Genomic DNA, 9,471 nt, shown 5'->3' with positions numbered 1-9,471 from the left:
GCCTCGCCAGGTTTCCAGGCTGGCGCGGTCACCGACCCCAGGCGGCGGCCGGGCTAGTCGAGGGCAGCGGGAAAGTGACGCGGGGCGGACGGGGCGGGGTGGCAAGCGCGTCCCCAGGGAGGCGGGGGCGTCCGGGGAGGCGAGAGCGGCCCCGACGAGGCGGGGGACGCGCTCGGACCGCGGCCAGGGTGCCCACCTGCCGCCGGAGCGCGCAGGGCGGGGGACTGAACCCGGGCCGCGTCGGCCGGTCTCGGGGCTCGGCGTCCGGCTCCTCTCCGCCCCAGGGAGGGACCGAGGGAGGGCCGACGGCCGGGCCCGCCCCCGAACCAGCTGAGGCTGCTAAAAGGAGACCAGAGGCACCACCCCGGAGCGGAGAAACCAGTTTGGCCGGTCCAGCCGAGCGGAGGGAAAAGGGCGGCCGCAGAGGAAGGGGGCGCGGACGCGGGGCGGGGGAAGGCGGGGAGCCATTGGAGAGCTGCGAGAGCCAGAGGAGCCGCCGCCAACTGGACACGCTTCCCGGGGCCCCGGCCAGCCCCGTGCGCCATGAAGCGCTAGCGCGGCGGCCAGCGCTGGGGCCGGCGGGCGGCGGCGGGCAGGTGCGCACCGAGCGCGCGGGGAGGCGCACACCCGGCGGATGCCCCAGCCGGGGCCCAGCGAGCGCCAGGTGAGGAGGGGCGCGGCGGCCGGACCCTCGATGTGCCCCACAGGTCCCCTGCCGTCCCGCGGGGCGACGAGTCCCGGGGAACCGGGAGGCGGGGGCAGCAGCTGTCTGCGCCCGCGGGCTCCGGAGCCCACACGGGTGGGATCTGGGTGGAGGTGCCGGGAGCCTTCGCGGCCTCGGGGATGGGAAGACACAGCTGGCGGGATAGGCTGCACCGCGGGGGCGGCCCTGGGCTCTTCACCGGGTGCGCCAGGCGTTCGGGTTCTGCGCTCGTTTGCTGCGCTCAGGTCCCGGCTTAAGCGCCGAAGATCCAACCTGGCTGGGCTTGTGGCTCCTTGAGGGGCGCCGCTGGCTTCCCCTCGGGTAGCCCCCGTTGACAGGGTTCTGCTGGGGGCCCCGTTGGGAGCCGATGCCCACGCATCCGGCAAAGACCTCCAGGGCTGAACATACCGGCCGCGCCTTCGAGGAAGGATGGGGAGTGAGCTCGCCGCCACCGCGCCTACTGCGGGACCGGCGCCCTCCAGACGGCTTCCGAGAGCCTTAATGCTGTTTGGGAAGTGATGGGGAGGAGGGATCCTGTTTTCTGCCGGGGACTGTAGGGGCTTATCCACCAGCTCCCATGGCACCTCCAACAGCCCAGCTCCTTCCCTCTCCAGCTTGGTGCCCGGCGCTGTCACCTCGCTGTCTGACTGCGGAGTGCCACTTGCGGGGAAGGGCTGTTGCAGAGAAGGGCGAGAGTTTTACCCGCCCCTCTTGCCCACCCCTCCCCACGTTGGGGAAGAGTTGTCATTGTCCCCTCAGCTTCTCCGAGGGAGTGTGCGCGCCTGGGCCCCGCCGGAGTGGGGTGAGGAGGCTTGGGACGCTGATCGGTGACAGCTGTGGGGGAGCACGAGGTGCCCGGGGGATGCCGAACGCAGGAGGCGGGTTGACAGGTTCGGAGAAGGGGAACCTGAGCTCCATTTCCGCTGAGCGAGCCCGGCTCAACCCCACCCGGCTCCCTCGGCCCGCCGCTCTCCAACTCCTTCTTGGGTAGCTCCGGACGCCGCCAGTTTCCCCTCCCGGAAACTGCCCGCCCTGTGGGCCTAATAAAAGATTTCCCCCGTCTTCCTGGTCGCAGTGCCTGCAAGTCTCTTGCTTCCATTCCTCGAGAATGAAATGAGACAACGCAGGCGACGCACTGAAAGACCACCCGGCGCGCCGCAGGTTAGAGGAGGGTTAACCGCGTTTAGAAACGAGCTTAAAAGGGTGTGTGATCGAGTCTCCAGTGATGGTAAACACGAGGCAGATAAAGAGAGAAAACAGCGCAAAGTAGGAAGGAGAAGTTCTAATTTTCATGTCTGTGGAGTACTTTTATGTTAGACCTTAAAATACCGTTCATTAATTCCGGGCCTATTGTTGAAGGCTTTATTAAAACCTGTTATAAATGCATGTACTGTGCAAAAGTTGATGAATGGTTATTAGCTGATGCTTATTACTTCTGGGGGAGACGTCTGCCTGCCTGCAATTACTCCTCTAAATCCTCTTGATAATATTCATTAGTTAGTGGAGGCTTCCTTGTTCTAATTTTAGGAAAGAAATCTTAACCTTTGTTCACTTGCCATTTTCTAGTGATCACTTGGATAATTTTTAGGGATTCTTTGGTCTGTTATAGGGCGCCAAACAAGACTCAGACAGCTTAGTACTAGTGAACAGGAACACCATGTGTGAAAGCAGCCTTGGCCACTTTCGAGTTTTCCTTCTGTTTTTTGGTTTTTTTTTTAAGGAAAATGCATATCAGTGTGCACTTACTGTGGTTCAGTGGTGAAGAATCCCCCTACAATGAGGGAGATTTGATTCCTGGTGGGTGGGAAGATCCCCTGGAAAGGGAAATGGCAACCCATTCCAGTATTCTTGCCTGGGAAATCCCACGGATAGAGGAGCGTGATGGGCTGCAGTCCATGGGGTCACAAGAGAGTCAGACAGGACATGAGCCACTAAGCAATAATGCTCTTGTTAGTGATAGTCGTTAGGGATAGAGCTCGGAGGGGTCTTTTTATTTTTGTAATAATTGAGGCTTTAAGACAGTTTGGTAAAAAGTTGCAGGTGTAAGTAGTCTGCAGGCATAACGCAAGTTCAGGACTGGTTGTTTTGCCGGGTGTCTCTCCGGTCTTGGCACTAACAGCTCCGGCCACATCCAGCTGTGGAATGTTTCTTCCCATCCCTGGCTTCTCCCTCATTGCCTCCTTCCTTTTCTCCCTTCTTACCTCCCTCCTCTTCCCCTTTTTCCTGGAGCAAGGAGTTGTGGAAAACATATGGATTTAGATTCCCACAGATTTCAATTCTTTTACTTTAAATTGTATTTAATCTTTACAGTTTATTCTTATCTTTATTTTTGAAATTGTGTCACTTTAGATGAATTCCTGAATTTTCTGAAAAAAATGTTTTTCAACCTCCCTGGGTTGCGGAAGATTAAATAAGAAAACAAGTAAACCTTGCTTATACATAGTAGGTGTTTGTTCTTTTCTTAGTTTTCTTTATTAAATGGATTTTTAAAAAAAATAGTATGATGCCCAGGTATTTAGTGTGTTTTTTGTATTTTATTGCCTTACTGAAGCTTGAATCCAGTGTTGGTGTTCAGTAGACTCATGGACTCCAGGTGATTCTTACAGCTCACCTGAGATTGTAATCTCCTAGTTACCTTTGCTCTTTAGTTTCAATCATTGTGTTAAAAAAAAAAAAAAGCCTGTTCGCTTATGAATGCAGAGGAACTTGCTTTTTAAATACCAGAACAAGTGTTATGGGGTCTGTTCATGTTTTGTGTCTCTAAAGAGGTGCCTTTAAAGTTTCTCAGGCAGTTAATTTTAGAGTTTACTTCTAGACCTCCCTCTAGGTTAGTCTCCTGGAAAGTTTTTTTGTGTGTGTATAGGTGGTATCTTTAGGTGTCTTGTGAGTTTTCAGGCCTGTTTGTTGGCATTGTTCAATTAGATTAATTGTATTCATGCCTGTAGGTGTTGTTTTGTTACCTACTAAGATAAGTAAAAATTAATTTGCTACCAGAGGAGTTTTAAGCCCCTGGTGGCTCAGCAGTAAAGAATCTACCTGCCAAGGTTCGATCCCTGGGTCAGGAAAATCCCCTGGAGAAGATTTCCCACTCCAGCCTGGCGTGCTGCAGCCCATGGGGTCGCAAAGACTCGAACACAGCTGAGCGACTGAACATCAGTTCTTGCCCGGGAAATCCTGTGGACAGAGGAGCCTGGCAGGCTACAGTCCACGGGGTCACAAAAGAGTCGGACACCACTTAGTGACTGAACAGCAACAGTGAAAATTAATTTGCTACCAGAAGAGTTTTTATAACATGAAAAGAAGATAGGTCCTCCCAAATCCCCATTCTTGTGCCCAGCTAAAAATCATATCCAGTATGAGACCTTCAGAGGTCCCATATTGCTGAAGAGCTGGCATTATGGAAGAAGAGTCTAGAAAGCACACACACACACACACATAATTAATAGTATATATATATATAAAACAGTCTTGTATCTCATCTTTATTAGAAAACGAAGGATTTTTTTTTCTCATCTGATCGTTAAGGAACACGTTAATACTTTTCCTAATTGTTAAAAATTTGTTTAGTCGTATCTGACTCTTTTGCAACCCCATGGATAATTGCACTTTAAATTGTCACCAAAACCACGCACAGTGGGAACTATGTTAGATGGTCCCGTGGACATTGAGCCCAGAGGCAGCAGTTAGGGGCTGGTGCGCGTGTGCTGGGGTGCTGTGGTCTGGCTTGGGGTCCTGGCCTCACGGCTCCCGAGTTGTATAACCCACGGCCAGTTGTTACCTTGATTGCTCTAGCTTCAGTGTGCTCATCTGTAAGATGGAAGCGGATAGTACTACCTCAGGGTGTCACGTGATGAGTGCCAACTGAGGGGATTTAAAGGGCTTAGCATAGACCTCAGTCAAGCGTAGTCAGTGTTACTACCGTTGTGCTGTTGATGGCTGCCTAGTCACTCAGTCATGTCCGACTCTTTGCGACCCCACGGCCTGTAGCCCCACCAGGCTCCTCTATCCATGGGATTCTCCAGCCAAGAATACTGGAGTGGGTTGCCATGCCCTCTTCCAGGGATATTCCCAACTCAGGGACCAACCCCAGGTCTCCCGCATTGCAGGTGAATTCTTTACTGTCTGAGCCACCAGGGAAGCCTGGTGTGCTGTTGATACCAGTCAGATCAGTAAATACTCATGGCTCAGGCCACCTTTGCCTTTCTCCTAGACAGATCAGGAAATGGGCATCACTCCATATGTTAGTATTCACTAGGCAAACATAGGTGTGTATTTGCACCAGGCAGTGGCAAGAAAAAGTCCTCTAGAGCCGGGGTGCGGTTCTGAACTTCTAGACCCAGGGCTTGGGTTCCAGAGTCCAGGTGTCTAAGGACCAGGGGGCACGGTGACCTAGGGGTCTGCGTTCCCAGTCACAGCCTCGAGGGATGGCCGCCCCCACCTGGGTGCGCCCTCCTCCTGCAGAGTTGAGGGGCGGCCCTTGGGACACAGCTCCTCTCCTTCGCCCCCACTTCCTGACTGCTTTCATCTCCCTCACCTCTGTACTCTTATTCTTTATTTAAATTTTTTGGTCACACCCCATGACATGTGAGACTTTAGTTTCCTATCTGGGGATCGAACCTGCACCCCCTGCATTGGAAGGTCAAGTCCTAAGTGCTGAATTATGGAGAAAGCCCTGTATTCTTGCTTAAACAAAAAACGAAAACTCTTCTCTGTTCCAAACTTGGGTTCTTTTTAAAGGATCAGTGCTTTCTGTTGGTTTCTGAGTTGTGGCCCCTGGTGAGCATCACTAATGACAGAGACCACTGGTACAATCCCATTTACCTATCTATCCACCACCTACCCGTCCATCCCATCCATTCATTTAAAAAATGGCTTGAGCATACTCTCCCAGCACTGGACTGGCGATGTGGAAGCCTGCGAAGTTCCTGGAGGGCCTGACTTCTGTTTTTGTCTTTTCCTCTTTGGTAAGGCAATGGCAACCCACTCCAGTACTCTTGCCTGGAAAACCCCATGGATGGAGGAGCCTGGTAGGCTGCAGTCCATGGGGTCGCTAAGAGTCAGACACGACTGAGCGACTTCACTTTCACTTTCATGCATTGGAGAAAGAAAAGGCAACCCACTCCAGTGTTCTTGCTTGGAGAATCCCAGGGACAGCGGAGCCTGGTGGGCTGCCGTCTCTAGGGTCGCACAGAGTCGGACACAACTGAAGTGAATTAACAGCAGCAGCAGCAGCAGTAAGACAGTAGAGTGGATGTTTTCTCTCTTCCTGCTCTGGACTTTGCCCCTCTGTACATGGGGAGGTGGTTGCCTTAGACCATGGAGAGTGGCCTGGGCCTCTCCCAGCTCTGAAGCTCTGTGTTCATTATCAGTCTTCAAGTCTTATACTTTATAAGGGAGAGCTGGGCCTGGAGGCTCTGGCGGATCAGCAGTAGGAAGCTGGCTGTCAGTCTGGGGAGAGGACTCCTGGGTTTGGAGGCCCCGGGTGTCAGAGGTCACCCTTGCTCCAGGGCCACCTTCCCTAGTGTGACTGAGAAGCCTGGTGCTTCTCATCGAGTATGTGTAGCCTGACCTTTGGCTAGCAGCTATGGCCCTTATTTACAGGACTGTCATTTATGGCTTTGTCTCTCTGCTGAGTAGCTTTTGTTCACCAGAGTTGAAGTTTGTTTGATTTAGAGCAAGGAAGCATTGGAAACCAGTTTTCTAACCTTTACTCAGATGGGGCCCAGTTGGAATATCCTCATCGGAACGACTCGGGTGCTGAGCATGATTGGCTCACAGCCCCTGACCGCCCATTCCTGCCGTTTGGGGAGGCTCCTGTGGTGGGTGCGTTACTTATTTTATGGTGTGATATGAAACTGTCAGTCGCTCAGTTGTGTCCAACTCTTTGTGACCCCATGGACTGTAGCCCACCAGGCTCCTCTGTCCGTGGAATTCTCCAGGCCAGTATACGGGAGTGGGTTGCCATGCCCTCCCCCAGGGGATCTTCCTGACCCAGGGATCGAACCCTGGTCTCCTGCATTGCAGGCAGACTCTTTCCCATCTGAGCCACCAGGGAAGCCCATGGTGTGCTGTGATTCATGTACAAACCTTTACCCTATCTTCTTGTGACGCAGTGAACTACTGAGACCACTCTCTGAGATTGGTATATGATCTGTGGATCCAGAAGAAACATTTAATATTCTCTCTAAGGAAACAGATAACCGTTGAACGTGGGTGGTTGAAACACACACTCATGTGGGGGGGTGGGTCGGGGTGTGTGTATTTCACCCTGGAACAGATCAGCCCAGCCACCATGGTGGAAATCATACGTGTGGGCCCCTAAGCCAGGCACTAGCAGATGCTCTATAAGCCTTCAGAACTCTTGATAAAACAGTGAAATTAAGTGTGTGTGGGGTCATCAGCTGCTGAGACGGTGAGAATGAAGTGAAAATCTACCCTCTGTTTTTGGTACCAGAACAACACTGGGAGGAGAGGAGGTTCCTCATGATGTCATCCTAGAGCAGTAGTTCATTTCATGGGAGTTTTGTTTCAATCACTGTAAAATATTTATAAAATTTGTCATTTCAGCCATTTTAAAGTGTGAATTCAGTGGCATTAAGCATATTCACAATATCTTGTGGCTCTCACCACTGTCCATATCCAGAAGTTTTCTACCATCCCATTTGGAAACTCTGTACCTATTAAACAGTCACTCCCTGTTTCGCCCTCACTGTATCCCCTAATAACCTCTGGCCTGCGTGGTCTCCATGAAGTTGGCTGTTCTAAGGTCCCTCAGCTACATCACACAGCACGAGTCCTTTTATGACGCTGATTCCACTCAGCACAATGTCCTAAAGGTTCGTCCACGTTGCAGCATGAGTCAGAATTGCCTTTCGCTTCCTTTTCAAGGCTGAATGATATTCCCCGGTGTGTGTATACCACATTTGGTTTATCCAGTTGTCTGATGAAGGGCCTTTGGCTGTTGTGAACATGGGCATGTGAACATCTGTTTCTTCCTGGGAGCTGCTGCGATGTGATTCAGTTTTGTGAGATTTGTCATTCATAGAACATAGAACCTGGCTAAGATGACCAGGGACATGGAGAATTTAGAATCACATTTTCCTCCAAAGCATCTTGGAGATGAGGATGTGGGACACTGCGCGGAGGCTGGTGGCATGGAAGACACGTGGCAGCAGCCACGTTTCTCCTTTGCACCTGAGGCTGCTCTCACACGGCTGGCACACCTCCTCTCCTCCCAGTGTTCTTCTGGTACCAAAAACAGGTCATTCATCACCCGCTGACCTGCGGTGTGGGTGACACCGTGCTCTATACCAGGGTGGGCTTAAAAGCTCAGAAGGCCTGGCTCCACCATCTGAAGATTTCTGCAGGCCACAGCTGCCCTCCAGGGAGGCTATTTCCTAGTAGAGGTGAAAATCCGTAACTTTCCTCCAGAATTGACTTGAATTAAAGAAAAAAAAAATTTTTTTTTTTTTTGGTGGATAGAGGGAGCGTGAGAATGAGAGAAAAACTTATATGTAATGTTTGAAAATGGGATACTTAAAAATCAGATTGTTTTTTACCTTAGGGTAGAACCCATGGTTTTCAAAATAGGTTTCAAGGCAAGAGATCAGTCACAGGGTGGCAGAATTGTCAGATGTTGCGTCTGTGTACTAATGTGCTTATTCATGGAGCAGGATCAAAACCAGAACCCTTTTGATCATGATTAGATATCTATTAGGCTAAAAACATCTTAATTGGAACAATAGACTCTTACGTGACCTTTTGCTCATAGGGTGTCTTGAAAATTAGCCTAGATAAGGATTTGCATATTTTAAAAGCAAGACTTTTTTTTTTTTTAAGTAAAACATACACACATTTCCCACTGACTCCAATGTCACTATCCCTGGATATCATTCCATCTTCCTATCCTGTGCCAGTCCCAACCACAGAAAGGATATTAATCTGTCGGAGCTTTGCTACTTTATCTAGTTCAACTCGGTTGAGATTTAGAATATTTTTTTAAAATCAGTCTTAGCCTTCCCCTCTTGCATAGAGAAATATGGTGAAAATTCTCAAAGGTCACATAAGTAGCATCCAGTGTGACCTGGATCCTTGAGATCATTCAGAGCAACACTTGAAAAAAAAAAAGCTGAAGAAAGTTTGCTCAGGCCCTGTGCTCTTAGTCACTACTGGTCTCATTTCTTGAGTTCTAGCAGGTGGCTCAGTGGTAAAGAACCCGCCTGCCAATGCAGGAGACAAGGGTTTGGATCCCTGGGTTGGAAAGATCCCTTGGGAAAGGAAATGACAACCCACTCCAGTATTCTTGCCTGAGAAATCCCATGGACAGAGGAGCCTGGCGGGCTACAGTCCATGGGCTTGCCAGAGGCAGACATGACTGAGCAAGCTTCTTGAATGGCTTCTCTTAGGGAATTTCCTGTCTCCTCAGTCATTCTGCAGCATGGACACTCCTTAGCCTTACAAAGTCTAAGACGGCTGGCCAACAGCTACTTACAAATCACATTCTTCGTGCCAGGCACTCAGCGTCGGTCAATTAATCAAGGAGGTGAAGAGCCTGCCCTTAAGGAGCTCACATTCTATCGAGATGAGGACAGTGGATAATAAAGATAGTGAATAGGTAAATTACAGGCTTCCCTGGTGGCTCAGATGGTAAAGAATCTGCCTGCAATGCAGGAGACCTGGGTTCCATCCCTGGGTTGGGAAGATCCCCTGGAGGAGGAAATGGCAACCCATTCCAATATTCTTGCCTGAAGAATCCCATGGACAGAAGA

At 50.8% G+C, this 9,471-nt stretch overlaps 1 protein-coding gene across 3 annotated transcripts in view; it reads left to right on the top strand.

Annotated features, from left to right (window-relative positions):
* The first annotated feature begins 332 nt into the window (after window positions 1-332).
* Window positions 333-9,471, top strand: part of ATP8B1 (ATPase phospholipid transporting 8B1) — a 112,178-nt gene continuing 103,039 nt past the window's right edge. For 2 of the 3 annotated variants that reach the window (XM_086373593.1, XM_086373597.1), the window contains exon 1: window positions 333-664. The gene's annotated coding sequence lies outside the window, so the exon portion shown is untranslated. Of the gene's footprint in view, window positions 665-1,781; window positions 1,865-9,471 lie in introns of those variants that run through there. The other variant, XM_086373594.1, reaches the window with a different exon arrangement.

The sequence above is a fragment of the Bos grunniens genome, chromosome 24 (genome assembly GCF_055505025.1).
Source record: "Bos grunniens cultivar Pamir isolate PY7600 chromosome 24, Bosgru_T2T1.0, whole genome shotgun sequence".
NCBI classification, from domain to species: Eukaryota; Metazoa; Chordata; class Mammalia; order Artiodactyla; family Bovidae; genus Bos; species Bos grunniens.
The sequence above is the reverse complement of the archived record's forward strand: the minus strand, read 5'-3'. Positions and strand labels throughout refer to the sequence as shown.